The sequence below is a fragment of the Cygnus olor genome, chromosome 5 (genome assembly GCF_009769625.2).
Source record: "Cygnus olor isolate bCygOlo1 chromosome 5, bCygOlo1.pri.v2, whole genome shotgun sequence".
Lineage (NCBI taxonomy): Eukaryota > Metazoa > Chordata > Aves > Anseriformes > Anatidae > Cygnus > Cygnus olor.
In genome coordinates, this window is record NC_049173.1 from 55,701,916 (window position 1) to 55,721,124 (window position 19,209).

Here is a 19,209-nt window from a genome sequence, read left to right on the forward strand (position 1 = left end):
AATATGTGAGAAATTATTCGACAAATGTAGCAATCCCTGAAAATTGTCCCTTGTATCAGTAACAAAGCAAACTTGTCCAGTGTAAGTAGTATTATCTCAAGTGAATTTAAATGTATGCCATCTGTTTTGGGTGAGTACATATACTACAAGAGTAGCAATGAGAAATGTCAGTCCCACATGTTCAATAATTATACCCCAGATGCACTAAAATTAAGAGATAAGCTGTAGAAAAGTATGGGATTTGAAAATACACTTTTTTCAACGGTCCAGGGGTTTCTGTGATGAACTTGTATTATTACTGACTTCTGTGCTGAACTTGTATTATTACTGTTGGTAAGAGTCCAGTCTGACACTAGAAAGATGCCCAAATAACTACAATTTCTGCAGGGAGAGAATAGGCCAGGAAAACAAGGGGACGTGTAGAGTGGGCCTTTCCCTGTGTGTCCGCAGTGTGGGCTGCAGAGAGCCCCCGGCTCCCGGGACAGGCTGAGCGTGCGGAGGCAGGGGGCTGTGAGCCCAGCTGTTCTCCAAGGAGAGCAGCGTTTGGGTGGTTTCAGGAGGGGGGCATGGTCCAATTGCTGGTCTAAAAGATTGATGCTTGTGGTACAGGCCAAGCTCAGCGTGACAGGACTGAATACACATCTGAGCCTTCATCTGAAATAATGGGCTAGAGATATCTAACTCCCTCCGTGGGAGTTTGAGAACTCTGGGGAGGCAGACAGATGCACATTTACAAAAGAGTGAAGCATGGTGCATGTGCTGACCTACTTTCAGTGTTTTTACTCTGAATTTATGCGAAAAGGTGACCAATTCTTGTGCTTAAGTAGGAGCAGGAAGGAAATTTACTAGGAAAGACCCTCCTGCTAAAAAGCAGAAAAAATCTAAGGAGAATCACATTAAATCTTTGTCACTGAGCAGACAAATACAGAAGTGAATACATTATGCCATTTTTAGTTCATAATGGGTATGCCATAGTGTAGTAGCAGTGCCAAACTTATAATACTGGCTTTAAAACAGAAAAACTAGTGTAGCGCTGTGCCAGTAAGTCATAGTGTGGTCTAACTGGGCACCGTGACATAACATAAAAGTGCATCCAGAAACATTTTCCACCCAGAAAATATGTGCTATCCAAAAAGTATCTTTTAATAAGTGTAGTCAATGTGAAATAAATTGATCAGCCAAATGTTAAATTAAAAAAAAATGTTGTGTGTGACTGGCGTATGTGATTATCAGATCTTACTTTGAAAAAGCTGAATATTTGTGATAGCTTACAAATAAGAGTATTAGGACCTTGAATAACAAAGCTGTTTAGGTAGTTCAGAGGAAGACAAAAGAATTGCAGAGTGGTATAGTAAAAAAAAATAAATAAATAAAATAAAATCCTGGTTAATGGAATTTGCTCTGTATATGCAGTGATATTCAGTAACTGAGGCAAAAGAAATCATTATGCCAAAGCTTGCAAATGGAAGGCAGAGAACCAAATGGAAAATAAAGCATTATGTCAAAGCGAGCAGTAACTCCAGAATGAGATTTCTACATTTTTTATGATGTGAATATACTGCCTATAGCAAAAATAACTGGTTTATTAAGCTCAGGCTATCACCAGATGCAAAAAAGAGGTAACAGTTCACAAACTGAAAAGCCATTATCAAATATGTAATGGGACATCACTGAATATTTTAGGTTACAAGCATTCTTTTGGCTTTCTGCATGAGAGAAAAGTGGAACTGTCAAACAAATCAAACTAATATTACGTAATGTTGGATATACAGGCATTGGGCAGTTTAAATTAGAAGAGGAGTGTGCAAGGGAAACACACAGGCTGAAGAGACAGGTAATATAAACACAGGCAATGATGCTTATAGCAAAGACAAATGAATTCACGAAGCAGGTGACACTAAATGTGGAAGTGATTTATAGCAGACACTATTAAGTCAAGAAAACCAAAAAAGTAGTCCAAAGGAGTCACTAAAATACGCCACAAGATTATTAGAGTTTTTAACATTTCTTTAGAATATGGGCACTCAAATTTTGAAGGTGCTTCAGCCTTCTATGCTGTGTTTTTGTTTGAAAACAAACTCTGACAGCACCTGGTGGCCGGGTTGTGGTAAGTGGCTGCTTACCCCGCTGTCTGTGAGGGGGCCTGAGAGCACAAATCTTGGAGCTGCAGCTTCCCATGTTGGGGGGATGTGCTGGCAGGGGGCACAGCACTTGGGTGCCCTTTGCTGCTCCCCAGCCACACTGTGCATGAGCAGAGCAGGAGGCTGGAGCAAGATGTTGCTGTGTTTTAATATAGATGTGCGGGCAGAAATTATTTACAGAAGACAAGGGGGAGAGAACTCAGTTTATAAGATTAATGAAGGCTTAGGATGCCTGGGATGAGTGCGGTGAGAGGGGGCTGGTGCTGGGGATGGGAAAGCAGAGCCGACAGCCAGCAGTGTGGCATTTCCTCACCACCCGGCTGGAGTTGTGAAGGCAAGATTTATTGGTGAAGCACAGGGCTGTGAGTAAAATACGGCAGGACTGGGATCTTGAGTCTCTGCATTGCTCATTTCTTTCTAATGAGCAGTCAACTCGCTGAGGAAACCAGTGGCTCTATTGGCAGTTTAAAAGTGATTACTGAAAACTCGAACCTTTGTAAGCCTCCAAATTAAGTTCTCGTTGTAGTGTTACCCTCCACATCCCCACCTTCATCCCTGGTAGAACATGTCTTAAAGATTCTGCAGGATGCCTGGGACTTTACAGTGATTATATAGTTGTTCTCAAATGTTAGATATTTAATGAAACAGTACCACAAAATGAATGCTGAGGTCCTCAGATGATCAGGGAAGAACAGTAGGGCCCCTGCAAGGACTCGTGGATGACTTAATTTAGGCAGGTAAGCTGAGCAGTCACTTCTGGACAGACCTATGCAGAGGGAGAACTCTCCGGAGCAAGGTCAGTGTACGATGCTATAAACAGCACTTCTTGGGCCTGCTCCCATAAGATGATAAATAGTAATAATAAAATTACTATGTAGGATCTAATAATGTAATATAGCATATGATCACGCCTATACATTTGAAAGATAAAATATTTCTGATGTGGGTGAACCTTCACAGGGAGTTGCAACTTAGCTCTTTCTGCAGAATTTCTGTATAGCCTAAACATTTCACTCACTTAAATAATAAGGCAATTAGAAACCTTTTGATAAAACATTGTCTTAGACTTTATAAAAGAAATTGTTTGATAGTATGGCAGGGGAGGCTTTGCTGCAATAGAGGATGCTTTGCAATGATAGAAGCAGATGGTTTACAGAGTTACTGAATAAGAACTGATTATTGATTTGCTATCCTCTAACAACATCAATGTTGAGTGATAATGTACTGTACTGCTTGTTACAGAGTAAATAGCCATTTTTATATTACTTGCTTTCTTGCAAATTGGCTACTGGCAGGGAAAGTAAAATATATGGCTGCTAATATCTTGAAGCAGTGAACAAATTGCACTGGGGGAACATCAGGGAAGCGCTGCAGAATACTTGCTGATATTTACAACTTCTGCCTCTGTCAGAAGACTCAAAATCAAAAGTTCACAAAGTTTCTAAAAGCAGATATAGTCAGGGCCCTATTTTTTCCCCTATTTGCTTTCAACACATATAGTTAGTTTAGAAAAATATGAAATAAGTTCTGTTTTAGCAGAACTTGAGAGGACAGTCAGGGGATTTTTAGCAGCCACAAGGATACAGTGATGTATTAGGTTCAGTATTGTTTCCCTGCCCAATTTACTCTCTTGGTTTGAAGAAAAGGAAATTCTGGAAGGTTAAAAATGCAGCTAGAAGCAGGAGTGATATTATAACTCAAGGTGACTGTGTAGCATGTGTAAATAAACATGCAGTAAATATTTTGCCTCTTGCATTCTGGTAGCTTTTATTAGCTGCTTGGCTGGGGCTGGGGGAAGGGAGACCACGATCTCTTGACAAGGTTGTTTTCACTCAAGCTGTCATTCCTCTAAGCAAACAGGCTTCTTACAAACCAGTGACCCGTTCCCACCGTGAGTTATGCACCCAGACTCTGTGGTGGACACACGGATGCTAATAGGTTTTTCACTATCAGTTTAACTCAGTGTTTGATCGTTGCCCCTTTTGTGGGTTAGAGTCTCAAATGTGCTGGATGCAAGCTGGAGACTCTAACCTGCCCCCCCATCCTCTCTGCCCATCTGTCCACAGATGTGGCTTCCGGGTCCAAAAGTTAACAGCTTCCTCTGCCTGGTGCGGGCATTGCAAAGGGTTAAGGTGGCTCAGAGTAAATATGGGGGAGAAGAAAAAAATCTGTTTTTGCAAAAGAAGAAAGGATCTGTCTTTTCATGATACTAATCGAGGATGAGGACTCAGGGTCTTTTGATCTTGCTGTACAATTTCTTCTCTGGTTTTTAAACACAGTGTTTTTATTTACAGCTAGCTCAGGAAGGCACAGTAACCTATCCTCTTCACACACAGTAAAGCGAACACATACAAGTTATTAGGGCATACTATGTTTACTGATTAGGTAATAACATGGCAAGGCAAATAAAAGATTTTATGACAAATTTAAATAGCAGGGGATTAAAGTTCAGGGGACTGGGGATTAAGAAAAGGGACTTCATCTGGTCATGGTAGATAGTGGCCATTAAACTGTGCTCTGGGAGATTTGCTGAGCCTTGAATAATAGTAACATATTTGTGTGTGCATGACTTGCCACACCTTGTTTTTCTTAATTGGATGCAGTCTAGAGCAATTCCTAAGGTGTGCCTCCCTCCTCTGCCTGCTTCCTACCCCCCATTGGCTTTCTTTGGTCTGTTTATGGACTTTTAAGTGGAAAATATAGCTTAATTGACTGCTTGTACTATATTGAACATAGTGACATACCTAAATCCAGTTATGCAGGGGAAAATAATGAATACCTACTCATCCGTAAGGTGCATTACTGTCAGCATTGTCCACCCTGTTTTCATTTCTTTGTGTTTGCTACAGTGACTGTGGTATAGCCGGGTGAAGGGACAACTGTTCCATAATACATATGTAAAAATGCTTTGTGCCTAAGACCGTGTTTCCCTGTTTTTGTATATTTGAAGTGCTCAAGTTCATAGAAGATCTGGTTGTGCTAATTAGAATGCTCCAGCAAAACCTCCGCTACTGGAACCACACTGATAAATCCCAATGCATTTTCTTTAAAAAAGTGTTGACTCATTTCTTGAGTGCATCTTTTTTAAGCCATGCAATTTTTTGAAAGTGCACAGGGATTTATTTTGAAGCACATCTTGACTTTTAATAAATATATCAAAAGTGCTTTAAAAGATATCATAGCTAATTTTGCTCTCTCACAAATCCATCAATTTTTATTACCTTTAACAAACCTTTTTCTATGAGAGAGAGGAAATGGTTCAAATCTCTCTGTGGTACGTTTTCCTTTCAATTTTCCTGGTAGTCAGTGTTTAGGGGAAACAGCGCTCAGAAAAATCTACCAATATATCAACCCTAGAGGAAGGATGCAGAGAAATGGGTTGCTTCATGACAACTGGAATAAGTGGAGTAAAGGCACAAGGTAAAACAGCAATGCTGGAACAGCTTACTGTGCACAGTGTCAGTTTAGGAAACCCACTTCATGTGGCTGGCAGATTGCTGTGATGGAGAGGTCCAGGACTGAAAAACTCTCTATGGGAGCAAACCTGGATTTAGTTTGCGTATGAGCCTCTTGCATTTCTCATGTTGCCTGGGCTTTCCTTAGTGTTGTTTATGTAACAAGAGAAGTACCTGCAGTTCCAACTCCAGTGCTTGGGCCTTTAATGGCATTCAGGTAATGCTTGGCAAGTATGATTATAACAATCATTCTGTTGCTTAATCCTCACCAGTGCCAAGGGTTGTTAGGTAGGGACTGCAAACAAGATGAAAAATTGGAAATTTTCTATGCTACGGGCTGAATGGGAGAATCTCCAAGTGGCTTAATTTTTGATTTTTTTTTTCTTTTTTCCTATGGTAAATGTTAGATTATCAAACCAAGTGTCATCCCCCTCCCCCCCCCAAAAAAAAATAAAAATTAAAAAAAAGAGCTCTAGCTGAGTAATCTTTTCACTTAAACCTTGAGAAAATTCACTGGAAAATGACAGTACAAGCTGCCTGTTGCCACAGCACCGAAATGGACACGCAGAATTGTGTAGGTGTTTAAGAAATAATCTGACCATCCCCCCCCCCCCCCCCCCCCCCCCCCCCCCAATGTGCATCTAAGATGGATCTCCAAGGCATACGTGTGGGATTTCCCACTTTTCTTCCCTTCTGAAAGCTTTGTGCTCCATTGCGTAGTTCAAAAGGGGAAGAGAAAAACTTTGCTTCATGGAAGGCAATGGGGAGGTGAGTTAGGAGCTGTAGTTTTGGGTTTGCCACCTTCATGCTTCCAGTCCAGGCCAAATAGCTGCAGGGTTTCAGAGCTGCCGGTCTCTGCAGCTGTTGCAGGCAGTATTTGCAGCTGTATATGGCCTACGAGAGGTGGTGGTACGATCCCTGTAAGCCTTGTTCTAGCGTACGGGAGCATGCATGTAAGAAGGGACGGCAAAATGCCAGAGAGATTGTTCCTGGGAGACTGGATACCCATCTTAATTTGTGCTCAGCAGTTTGGGAGGAGCTCTGCCTGCAGCAGCGAGGCTTGTGATCCGCAAGGAGAAACCTGCTTTATCAGGCATTGAGCCTCACAGGGCCTGGCAACGTTTCAGTGTCATCTCACCAGTGAGATAGCAGTTTCCACATACGAAGCAGACAGCAGCTTTAATGGAAGGCATTTCATGACATGGAGCTTTAAAAGTTATTCCATTATCCTGTAGTTACACAATTAGAATATTCTGTAGCATGCAACATGCTACAGTTGTGAGGGCTGCAATGTGTCATCGCTTTCTTCAACTTACAGATAAGATGTGCCAGAGACTGATATTTCTGGGCAACACGTGTGCTTCTGAGATGTCCTTGGATTACCAAAGTTGCTTTATATACAAGGAAGTCAGAGTAAAGCGTGGGATACCTGAACTAATTACCTAGAAATGGCAGCCTGAGGCTGGCTGAAGCCTGATCTGATTAGCATTCTGTGTCAGTGCTGGCAAATGATGAGGAACAGAAACTAACAGAGCAACAAAAAGATGAAAGGGAAGTGCTTCCTACCTGTCATTCAGACATTTCTCCCTAATGAACCCCCCTCTGCAGCACTCGCAGCCTGTTCAGGAGGTGGCTCACCGACGGGAAGCAGCGCTGGGCAGTTGGGTGACCGTGTGGTTTAGGGCACGTGGGCACCAGCCAAATCAAAGCCGCATGTCCACAGGGCTTTGGGAGGCAAAGGGGTAGAAGGGGTGGTGAGACAGAGCCCAGGCTGGGCACTGGTGGGCAGCCAGAGTCTGGCCAGGGCAGCCAGCAAACATCAAGGACTTCAAGTGCTTGCTGTCCGAAATGGGGAGGTAAGAAATGCAGTGTCCTTTGTGAACTATAACGCCATTTCCACCATTAGTTTCTAAATCTAATAACCACAACTTAGAGTCGCTGGTAGCTGGGGGGGGGGGGGAAGAAAAGAAAAAAGGCCCATGCTTTGTGCAGAATAATTACTAATTTATTTAAAAAACAAAATCAAGGCTGTCTGTGATTTGGGTCTAATTTCACATTTATTTTTCATAGTTTGTTTGCTTAGTAGCTTCTGCAGTAAGACAGTGATTAGTTAAATCAGTTATACATAAATTCAAAGACTTGTTCTTCATTTTAGATGCTCAGACTTAATTGGATCTAAATCAGATTAAAAAGTGACTTCGGAGGGAAAAATACCCCCAGGCATGAAAAGATGGTGGTTTTTTTTTCCTTTTTTTTTTTTTTTTTTAACTTATCACTTAAATGGCAGTAGAGATTTCTATCTTTACATTTATTGCCTGATACAACATACAATTCTATTTAACATTTAAAGAAAATACTTATATATTAAAACATTAGCAGCACAGGGTAGGAGGAAGACAATAACTTACGTTCCTCAGAATAAACAGCTTCTTAGTCCAGAGTATTTTCTTGAGATTGTAATGGAAATTTGAACTTAAATGTTATGAAAGGAGGTCATTCTACAAGTTTATTAGAATATATTTATTGCTGTGAAATCATATAACACAAGCTGTATTAAAACTGTGGAAGATTCTGCTCCTCTCGCGGGAGATGCCCAAGCAGATCCGGCAGCAGAAAGTTTGGATGAGGATGGAGTAGATTTCATTGCTGGAAAAGTGGGTGGTTGTACTTTGGGAGCTCTAGAAACATCTGCAAACCCAGCAGAGGAAGATCCTTGTAAAGGAGTAGGGCACATCCTGGCTGTCAGAGCACAGATTGTGCCACGGGGCGATAGCATTTGTTGCTTGGCCTTTTGCCTAGCTTGCTGACTGAGAGTGTTTTTGGCATTTGGACAAACAGGTCAGCTGTGGGATCAGCTGTCTCCATGGCTTACCAGGACCCTTGTGAAGCAGAAGATGGAGGACTTGATGCAAAATCAGGTACTTAACCGTATTGTGAGGCTGGGGGAATGTGTAGATTTTGAAGGAGTGAGCAGAGATTGGTATTAAGATAATTCTATATCTGGAATGATCCAAGGCTGAGCAATTCAAGTCATCTCCCCCAAAATGTGTGTTCTCCAGGCGGTTTGACAGAGAGTACCGCAAAGATGAGAAAGGCAGAAGGATAACAACCGTTGACTCCAAATGTCTATGTTCATCTTTCTCATCAATTATTCAGACAAGAAAGATTTACATGAAAATTAATCATTAAATTTTGAATTGCTTCTTTACATCAATAATGAAAAAGCTGCATCAAATACAAACAGATAAAGAGAATAGGATAAGAAATCGTCCTTAATACACAAAAGGAGAAGTAATATTTTAATGAAACTATAAAGCTCATTACTGCTTTACAGGAAGGGTTATTGTCAGTGACCTAGAATAGAGAGCTTTATATGCTGAACATGAAACCTCCTGTTTAATCTATGATATTTGATGCTGGCATATGAAAAATTGTGGGCTGGATTCTGCTATATTCCATAAAACAGTACTTGTTGTAACCACAATAATTTTCATAGTCAGAAGGTTGTCTTTTGAGTGTGTGTATGCAAAATTAACATGGAAAACATTGAATTCCAGCAACATAACTTTAAAAAAATTTTAAACCGTTTCTGTCAAGTATATTTCAGTCTGAGAGTAAGCCTGCAAAATGCAAGTTCCTTGGTAATTTCCAAACTAATGTGAATTGCTGTGACGATATCTTTAATCTAAAAATGCTGGTAGAAGGGCTTGGTACGCTTCTTGTTGCGCCAGCTGAAATGCAATAACCTAAAATTTTAGCTTCTTTTGCCCCTACTTGCCAAGTAAATTTTTTAATGCTTCTATCCAGAAAAAAAAAAATAAATGCCTGGGAAGCAAGAAGAGCGTGCAACCTGTATGCATAAAAATCTGCAAGTAAATATAATGGCATCATTATTTTACTGTGTATTTACATTATTGTTTAAATAACATCGTGTTGGTGTTACCATTAGGGGTTTTGCATGTTCAGTGATGAGAAAGCAGCAAACTAAGTCAGATGCAGCATTGAACCGAAAAGCATTGAGACCTTGCAGTATTTTTGGTAGGTACAAATGCTTTTCCAAATTCCATTGCTTTTAACTTGCTATTGGATCTTTTCAAAGGCTTGTGTGTGACAGCTGCTTCCAAAAGCACACTGTGCCCTACATCTGTGAGTATAACACTAAAGAAATGGTGAGCATCGCTATGGCTAAATAACTTAGATAATGTGGATGTGTCTAGGGGAGTACTGTGTAATTATAAATCAGGTAACAATGCACGCTGCTCTGGTGTAAGTTCTGTTCAAACCTGGAAGAAACCTGGCATCAGGCCCAGCAGCCAATCTGTACATTTGTGCAAGCTGATTCCTTCGGCACAAAGTTTGAATCTTGTCATCTGGAATGAGTCTGAGAAAGTGCATTTTGATATGGGACTGCCCTGCACTCAGATTTTGTCCTTCCTTCTTGCCTTCCCCTCCTCACCACCTCTCCTCCTTTTCCAGCTGTGAGCATTTCTGTGCTCTCAAGGCCTTTTCCAGGCACTGCCGTGGACCTGCAGTTTGCTGACCACAGCAGCTGACAGATGTGAATTTTGGATCAGCTGACAGGATGGACTGCTCAGGAAGAGCATCCTTAGCCTTTCCTCACTTGTGAGGTAGACATCAAGGCTAATCTGTCCTGTGTCACCCTCGTGACAAGCTGATCAGGTCAAGTAAAGCCTGGCTAGAGTGAAGGCAATTTCATTAACATTAAGCCACTTCACGCACAGTTCTTCCCCCACTTAGCCATATGAGGGTAGTGCTTTGTTTTCACCCCAGACCAGTGCTAGAATAGTTGTCTAGATGCTCTAAAACAGCATGTGTATGTTCAGTGCATCTGCGAGAAACCAACCAGGGAAGTTAGGAAGATAGGCACTACTTCCTGACCTCTTCCAACTCCTTCATTTAATGTTGACCTCATTTTGATATGGGTTTGTCTTGCCATTTCTCTTCGTTATTTCACCAGATTGGTACCTGTATTGACTTAAAGGGAAAACAAGTATAAAGTCAATTGCACTTGCTGTAATTACCTAGCTGTTAAAAGGGAAAGACATTTATTTAATTTGCTTTGCAACTTGTGAGCTCATGAGGTTCATTAATTTTGTAGGAAGTAAATAAGTTCCAGTGTTTTGTTCTGGAATTTATCACTTTTTGTCTATTTCCATTTTAACTCGTAGTTCAAGCTCTGCGTCCTGCTTGACTATGCTCTGTGACAGACCACGTCTGGGCCTTTGCAGCCTGGGGGACACTTGTGCAGAAAAATTAGAGGTATTTGTTGCCTCATTGCTATTGCAATTGGTACCGCATGGGTCCAGGAGCACAGGTAGCAGGGTTGCATTTGCAATATCTGTCTTTTACTGATAGAGGGGTGGGCTTCTTGGGCATGGATGCTAGTGGTCTTGGGATACTTGCCTCTCACTGAGTGGCATGAGGAGTGCTCATGGGCGTGTCAGCCAGATAGGCATCTTGTAGCCAGGAAGAGAAAAGTGTAGCATACTTGTGCGCTGTCTTCTAGCAGACAGGAAGCACAACTGGATGAAGAAGCTTCATTTAAAAGAATAGGAGTTCTCCTGAGGCCAATATATCAGGAGTGCTGGTGGGGAGGGGGAGAGGAGGGTGGGATACGTTAGATATTGAAGATCATTTCCCATTCTATTATTTTAAGTAGAGATAAAAATGCAGACTGATTATCTCTATAAATTTTTTCCCCCCCTTTTTTTTTAGTATACTATTTTACCACCCAAAGCAAATGCCACACAAAGAGTTGTGGTTAGGAGGCATACAGTTATTTATCTCAGTCAAAATGTCTCAGTTAAAAAGCTATCAGTAGGAGATAATAATAATAAATACATGTGGCATTTGGCTAGATGAATACAAGATTATTCTAAACAGAACATATTCCTGAAAAGAATTATTGTAACCAATTAGAAATCTCCAGTTATGCTTAGAGTTGTAAGAATGTGAAATCAAATTTAATTATGCAAGGTCCCATTTGTGCCAGAGGTGTTATAAAGAATGTCTGTACAGAAACATTCAGTATAAGAAGATGATTTGGTGCTATTATTAGCATGCTCAGTTGCACATTTTTTTTATAGTAGTTCAGAGTTTAATGATGGTATTTGTAGGGCTAATTACTGAGAATCTGCGCAGCAGACATTGGGGTAGCCATACAAAAAGCATCTGTTTTTGCACTGGCAAGTTATTCATAACTCCAAAGCGAGCTTTGACTAAACTCTTTGTATTAGGTATATGTACAAACAGGTTCTTGAAAGTGGAAATACCTCTTGTTGCTTTGCAAGCCTGATCAGTGAGCATCGTTCCTTCACTCGTGCGTGCTAGCAGAGGACTGCTGGCAAGCCATCAGCGCTTTCTGGGTTCAGCAGTAATCTGGGAGATGTTCCACAGAGCACATCTTGGGTGATAGGAATGGTCTGGAGACAGGGAGCAGGGAAACGTGGACAGAAAGGAAGGCAAGCAGTCAATATTCATATAAATATTCCTTCATAGCCAATTTTCTAGGAATGGTGAGAAGGAAAGCTAAGGCATCAGGTGTGGTCATAATAGCCCAAGATAAAATCCTGGCGCACAGCAAGGATATCGTGCATCTTGGGCCTGAGGACAAGGAGTTAGCTGGGCCACTCTGAGTGTGAACCAAGCACTTTTCCAGCAGCACTCAGTGTATTCTGATCCTGGAGACCATGGTCTCCCATGGAGAAAGCAGCTTAGGTGACACTGCTCACCAGTGTAGTTGCGGAGGAGAAGTGATCATGAGAAATAAGCTGTGATATTAGAGGAATGTGGGAAGAAAACTTGATGAAAACCCGTTACGTTTGGAATTGACACAGAAGTCAGGTATGGCTCCTGGTTATGGCTCTGCTGCCCAAATGGTTTTCCCATCCTCTCCGCATGGAAGGAATCTGCTCCCCCTTCTCCCCCCCACAGCATCTCTGGAGGCGATGCTAGCAACATAGGTGAATTAAGCTTTCAAAACCATGCAAGTCTTCCCACTGATACCATCAGGCCCTGTGAGGCTAAGTCTTTTCTTCTCAGTTATGAGAGCTTTCCTTTCAAAGAGTGCTATGTGATTCCCAGCCCCAGAGATGGCTGTCTGCTGCCAGTAACAATCCCCGCAGGCCACAGCAAAGCAGTTTCATCTTTCAGCCCTCCTGACCTGGCACAGAGGGACCGTCTTTCTTCTCCTCCACCTACCTGGAACGTAATCACAAGGCATCCATCTGTCTCAGTACCACTCCTCTCCCCTGCCTGGCCAGCTTCTGTGGAGGTGCAGCTAGAATTGGGATTGAAAATCTCTGGGTTTGGGTCCTCTGATCTGCTCAAACAAACCTGAGCAGTGACAGGAGCTGTGCTGCGGAGCTCAGCCTTGCCTTGTGTGTTCCCGGGCTTCGTAGTCGAGTAACTGGGGTTCAGCCAGGGGAAGGCAGAGAAGCACAACACAAGTGCTTCTCCCAGCTGATCTTTCAACCTTGTTGGAAGAGGAGGGTCGAATCAGCTGGATCAAGGGGTCATTCCTGCTACTGAGAGTGACTGACAGGAACCTGAGCTGGGATTCACTTCTTGTATCTCAGAAATCTACAGCTGAGCTGGGCACTCCAGGCTTCCCTTATTAGTTAATGGAGAGGTTTAGGTATTTTTAGGCATGACTCACCTGGCCTATTTTAGCTCTTTGTTTTAGTGCATGATGAACTGTACTTTATCCATTAACTGTAAAGAGTGTCTAATCCAAGTAGCTCAGATGTGGACCTGTTAATTGATTTATTCAGTTGAATTCTACCCCGTGTGCCAAGGTCTTTAAAGCATCAGCTGACTTTCAAGGCTGAAGCGGGGACAACCAGAAAGAGAGAGGCAGTACAGAAAGCTGCTCTTTGCTTGAATTTTTTATTTTTTTTTTCCAGGTAGTGGCATCTCTTCAGGTGTGATTGTTGGTAGCCAGACACTTGAGATGGCTATGGTCATTTTGTACTCTGAAGGTACTGGTCCTCCTAGTTTAGGAGCAATGCAGTCTCCTCCACCTGTACGACCTCCATCTATCTGGTGAGAAAAAGAAGAGTTTCAGTTGCTTTCTCTCTGAAACATCTGCTTTCCTGTGGACAAACCCTTCTCTCTCTTGCTCTATCCCTGCCCTCATTTTCCTCACAGCCCTCCATCTTGACCCCTCACGATGCAGCCAAAACTGACGGTTCTCTGCAGCTTCTCCAAGGCTGCTACCTTCCTTACCTTTTGCTGGAGTTAAGCAGAGAGGTTCCCCGGCACAGGGGCAAGAAGAGCTGCTGCACCTCTGTAGTGCAGCCAGTGAGACCAGCAGCAGCAGCATACTCCGCTCGTGTCCCGTACCCCTGCCACTCCCTGCAGAAGAGGCTGCAAGAGAGGAGGCTGGGTAAGGGCTTGGCTGGTCCACAGGAACTCCCCAGGGGCGGTTCCTGTGCAGGGGCCAGCCTGGGACCAGACAAAGGCAGCGAAGCACATCCTCGGGAGTGAAGTATGGAAATGATGAAGCATGCCTTGCATGCCACCATCGTATCGTAGCTTATCGTACCGATAGGAACAAGGGCATCCTCCTTTAGCTTTCTGAAGCTGACATGGGACAATGCCATTTTCCCCTTGGGTGGAATTGACATGTGGCACAACACCGAGCCTCTGGCTGCGTGGGGAGCTGTACAAGCTCCCTGCTGACTCTGCAGGCTGCACACCACGGGCAGCCGCTGGCTCCCGTACCCTGCCTCACAAAGCGCTAGAACGATCAGCTGGCAGCACCATGCTGGCTCTCCCGGTGGTGGTCTCTGTAATGACATTCTTGGGGTGAGGACCTGGGAATATAAACTAGGGGTAGTTTATTTGCAGAGTGAGGAATGAGGCATTATTGATAAATTCTGGTGTCTGATAGAAGAAGGATGGAAATTCTCATTTCTAAGCCTTGCTTGTAACCTCAATGTTGGTGCACCTCTTCCTTCCCTTGCTCTGTTGTCTGGAGGATTTAGCTTCATCTTTTCTCGTCCCTTCTCATATCACATAGTTGTCGGTGGCTGAACACTCTACTTGCTATTTCTCTGATCTCATCCTTGGCCTTTGTGTCCATACCAGCTGTCTAATGATGGCACAATCATGAGCTCTGAGGGCTGTCATCCCTAAACTCATTCTTACTGAATCCAGTACCTGCTCTAAACTGTCACTACACACACACACGATGAGTTTCTGCTTGCTCTTGTCCCAGCTAACATAAGGAATCATAGCTGGACTGAGCACACTGAATCCCCTTTTGTTTTGCTCACCTTTTTGCACTCTGATTTCAGGCCATTGTTCCAAGAGAGCTGAGGAACTCGGCCTGTACAGGCTCATTGAAGGCTGGGGTAAGCATTTTGATGAACTGCAGAGTCTTTGGATTAAGGACAAACACTGATATGGACAGAAGGGATTTGTTCTCTACAGGAGAAATGTAGATGTCCAAGGACCTGCAGGATGCAGAGAATTCATCTTGTGCAGCTGACACTTCATAAATCGGGGTTCAGGGTGCATGTCCAGCTGTTGGTGTACAGGAACGACAGTGGTGCAACTCCCAGCGGGCATTGTCTTTCTTCCTTCTGGATCTTTCCACAATAGAAAGGGAAGATGGCAGGAAAATCTTTCCTGCCATCACCTGAGCTTCTTCAAGCTCCCTGTGCTAGTGCAAGATGGTCCTGTAAGATGTCTAATACTGAGTGCTGTGTCCATGTCCTGGGACCATTTCCCAGTTATTTACTTCTTAAGAAGGAGAAGAGAACGCACACGTGGCAGGTCCTATGTCAACTACTGCACATCTGAAATGTGTCAGATGCTAGAACTTCTGCAAGATAGCATTAAATATATAACATACAAGTTGTTTGGCAATACAAGTCAATTGGCACACTCGGGGAGCTCTGTCCTACAATTCTTTCTCCTTTCACTTCTCTTTTTGTTAATGAAACAGCTGTTCTTTGGTTTCAGGCTTAAATATATTTTTTAGATTGCTTTTATGCTGCTGGCCCTTGGAAATGCATGAAGTGCTGTGAAAGAAAGCCATTGCTGGGAGGCAAGAGGAAGGCCTGTAGGTGAAATCATGTCTCGTAATAACAGTCTGCATCTCACGTATTCATCTCATCCCTTCCTTTGTTTCTGTAAAGGGTCTCAGCTCCCTTGGGCACATGGTTGCACGCCTTTTCTGCCTTATTTAAGCATTTACAGTGATATCAGCCAAGGTCCTTCACTAGCACAGCACCAGCTACTGGGTTGTTCCTTTGGGGGCTGTTTTCTTCACGGCTCGAGGCTGCAGAGCCCATGTGGTCTCAGTGCACAGTCCTGCTCCCACCATAGGAAACATGCTGGTCTGAAGAGAAAAGGGGGTGGAGGAGCTTGAATGTCAAGGAGAGAAGCTGGAGAACAGCACAGGAAGAAGGTGGGTATTAGATGGTGGATGAAACAATGCATAGGGAAAGTAGGATTTATTTATTGGATGAGCAGTAAGACCACGTTTCTTTGAGCTGATGGATTCTAACTGGGATGTCACGTTGTGTTTGTGCACTAGGGTTTCACATAAAGGGGTGTGGGTGGGCAAATAAAGTATAATGATCTAAATAGTCAAGTTATCCCAATGATTGTGAATCCAGAACCAATTAATTGGTGTATGCAACTGCTCTGTATACTATGGTATGACCACATATGTTAGGAGTACTGTGGTTTTAAATGTGATATAAATAATTGCATAACTTCATTAGTTATTTACTACCTACAATGAATTAGTTCAGCACTAAACTACCTTAAGCAGTACTTCCTTACGGGATTTACACTTTGTAGGCTGAATGCCCGGCTGTGTCTTAGCTGACAGTAATGAACATGCTGTGGCTAATTGAAGTGGGAGGTGTTATGGTTGCAGTACTCGGCTGACTCAGTGTTGACAACTTAGTCATTTCTTTAAAAAAAACAAGTCAGACTCAGCATGTGTTGGCTGACTAAAACAAAACAAAACAAATAGTTTTGTGTCTTGCATTCCAAGTTTTAGGCTCCCGAAAAAAGGTTTCTGAGCTGACAAAATAAAATTTTTTTCCAGACCTTTCTTCTCATTGCTGCAGCCATAGCCACCTTGAGGGGGAAGAGGACTTGTGTTTGCTCTGCGTCCCTGCACTAACACAGTGTTTTACTGGAATCTCTGTCACCTCCAAAGTATCAGTTAAATCCTGCCTAAAGATAAGGAGGCCTCCACGGAGCAGGGTTTGGTTTTCTTTTTATGGTAGAAAAATGTGGTTTCACTTCTGTGCTACAGAGGAGATCTAGCACTAAAGTGAGTCTCTGAGCAGCAATGGTGGCTACTGCTGCAGTCTCATACAACCTTGGTTACGGATGGGTAAGTTTGTACAAAGGAAATGAGGAACAGTCTGTAACACTCATGGTGCCCTGTGGGCTCTGTGTGGGTTCTGCCACTCATGAAACTGAATTTTAAGTTGGATTTTTCAGGACGCGTGTATGCAGTATCACATATATTGCAACTAACTGCCATGGTTTCTCCTGTCTAGAATAAAACTGTGACACCTGTATGAGTATTTGCATGCTCGCTTATACAGAAGACTACGCAGTCCAGAAGAGTTGGGAAACATCATCCTTTCTAAAATTATCAGTTCTAAATCTTAGCTGCTTTTCTTGCCCCAGCGCTCAGTATCTTAAGAAAATGATAGGCATTTGCTGTCATCCCACAATGCAGTTGAAAACACCACAGCATTAAAACAGTGTTGGATGAATGGAATATAAGGTCTAATAAAAGTGATCGATGGGAGCAGCTTCAGAGACAGTGAATATGTCTGACTTTTTTTTTTAATAAATAACAGTGGAATAAAATAAATTTGTATTTTTATAATTTTGTGTTTGACACAATCCCCACTATCAAGTCTATTTTATGTCATTGTATAACAGTCAAGAGAGACTCTCGTTTTTATAAATTAATCTGTTTCAGGCCATACATTTCTGAAGCTGACGTAGAATTGCAAGAAAAAATACCAATAATGGTTTTTTAATTGACCACCATCAGAGATCACTGCAGCTGGGAAGGGGTCTTGACTGTCCTTTTGCCAGGGAGCTCAGTTTCTTAGAGGAAATGTTTTGTGCAGAGCAGGCAGATTAATGAAAACTAAGGCTTCTCTAAAGGCCAGCAGCTGCCTGAGCCGGCTGAGCCGGGTTGGTTTTGTTCTATTTTCCCCAGGCGTAGCACTCTTTGCATTTTAAGTAGTCAGCCAAATAATGGCTGGGAATTCAAGCCAGAAAGCAAAAGCAATTTGATGACGTGAAAGGGGAAAAACAAAAGACAGAAAGGCACAACAAACTACTGTAATGTGAGAGAAGGGGAGCCACGCACAGGAGAGGAAGCACTGGGGTACTGCTGCTGCATAAAGGGTGTGCAAGAAGCAGCGTGCGGGGTGTGGGTGCGGGGCTGGGGCTGGTTAACAAGGTGCTGGAGGCAGAAAGGGGAGCAGCACAGCAGAGGAGCTTAGAAACCATCTGCTGCAGTGGCACCCCTGTCTCCACAATTCAATTGGAGACCGAGGGAAGGAGCTGGAAGAAAAAGATGTGTGTGTGCAAACAAATCCTGAGCTGTGGGAGCACAGCAGAGCGCAAAGGCCCATGAGGCCACCTCCTCTGGGGGCGTGAGGATGTGCCTGGCCCCAGCTGCGGTGCTGTTTTCCAACTGAAAAGCTGAAGACCAGTTGAGGAAAGGGAATGCAGCAAAGATGTACCAAGGGGAGCACCCCGGGTGGTACCCCAACCTCTGCCATGCTCACAGCAGATAAGGGCAGAGAGGGAGTGCGCAGACGGACTGGGGCTGGGGATGATGAACCCCACCACTGATGACACCCTCAAAATATCAGTTGAGAGCTGACCTTCTCTGTCAAACCTGCCCAGCACTGGGACAGAGGGACCTCAGGAGCGACCCAAACTGAAGCCAAAACAACACAGTGACCCAAACTGAAGCCATGTGTAACGCACACCAATGGGGATGGAAGCAGGACGTGCAAGGGTCACAGACAGAGGGCAGCAACACGGAGCTCAGCTGGCACCACCCCACCCTGCCAAATACATGGTGTTAAGAACCCAGAAATGTTACTCAAAACCTTAGGCCTCATGTGACCTCTAGTAACCCCATGAGTTAATTGGGTGACCTCAGATGACAATTGTTGACCTCAAATAACACCAGAACCCAAAAAACTTAGCAGAGCTGCCCTCAGATGACCCCAGGGCCAATTGGTGACCTCAAATGATGCCAGAACTGAAAGAATTGAGGAGTGGTGACCTCAGATGACCTCGCAGGCTAATTGGTGACCACAAATGACCCCTGGATGAAATGTCAGGCTTCACTTGACCCCCAGTAACCCTCCGAGTTTATTGAGTGACCTCAGATGACCTATATCCAAAATTTCAGATTTTCCCCCCCCGAGTGTTTGGGTTACTTGGATTTCTCCACTGTCTCCTCTGTGGTTGTTTGTATTCTCTGATGACTCCCCCTGCTGTGGTCATCTGGGGCCTCATCAGCAGTGCAGTGGCCTCCAGCGTTTTCCTGCAATACCCACAGAGTCATTTCAGATCTT

The 19,209-nt window shown here is 43.3% G+C and overlaps 1 long non-coding RNA gene across 3 annotated transcripts; it reads left to right on the plus strand.

Moving 5' to 3' along the window:
- Positions 1-9,684: 9,684 nt before the first annotated feature.
- Positions 9,685-17,416, plus strand: LOC121071314. Of its 3 annotated transcripts, XR_005820524.1 has the most exons (3): positions 9,685-14,425; positions 14,917-14,973; positions 15,053-17,416. It is a non-coding gene; the product is annotated as an uncharacterized LOC121071314 (long non-coding RNA). The 3 variants fall into 3 exon arrangements; XR_005820523.1 differs by having other exon boundaries at positions 14,917-17,416; XR_005820522.1 differs by having other exon boundaries at positions 9,685-13,660; positions 14,917-17,416.
- The last annotated feature ends 1,793 nt before the right edge of the window (positions 17,417-19,209 follow it).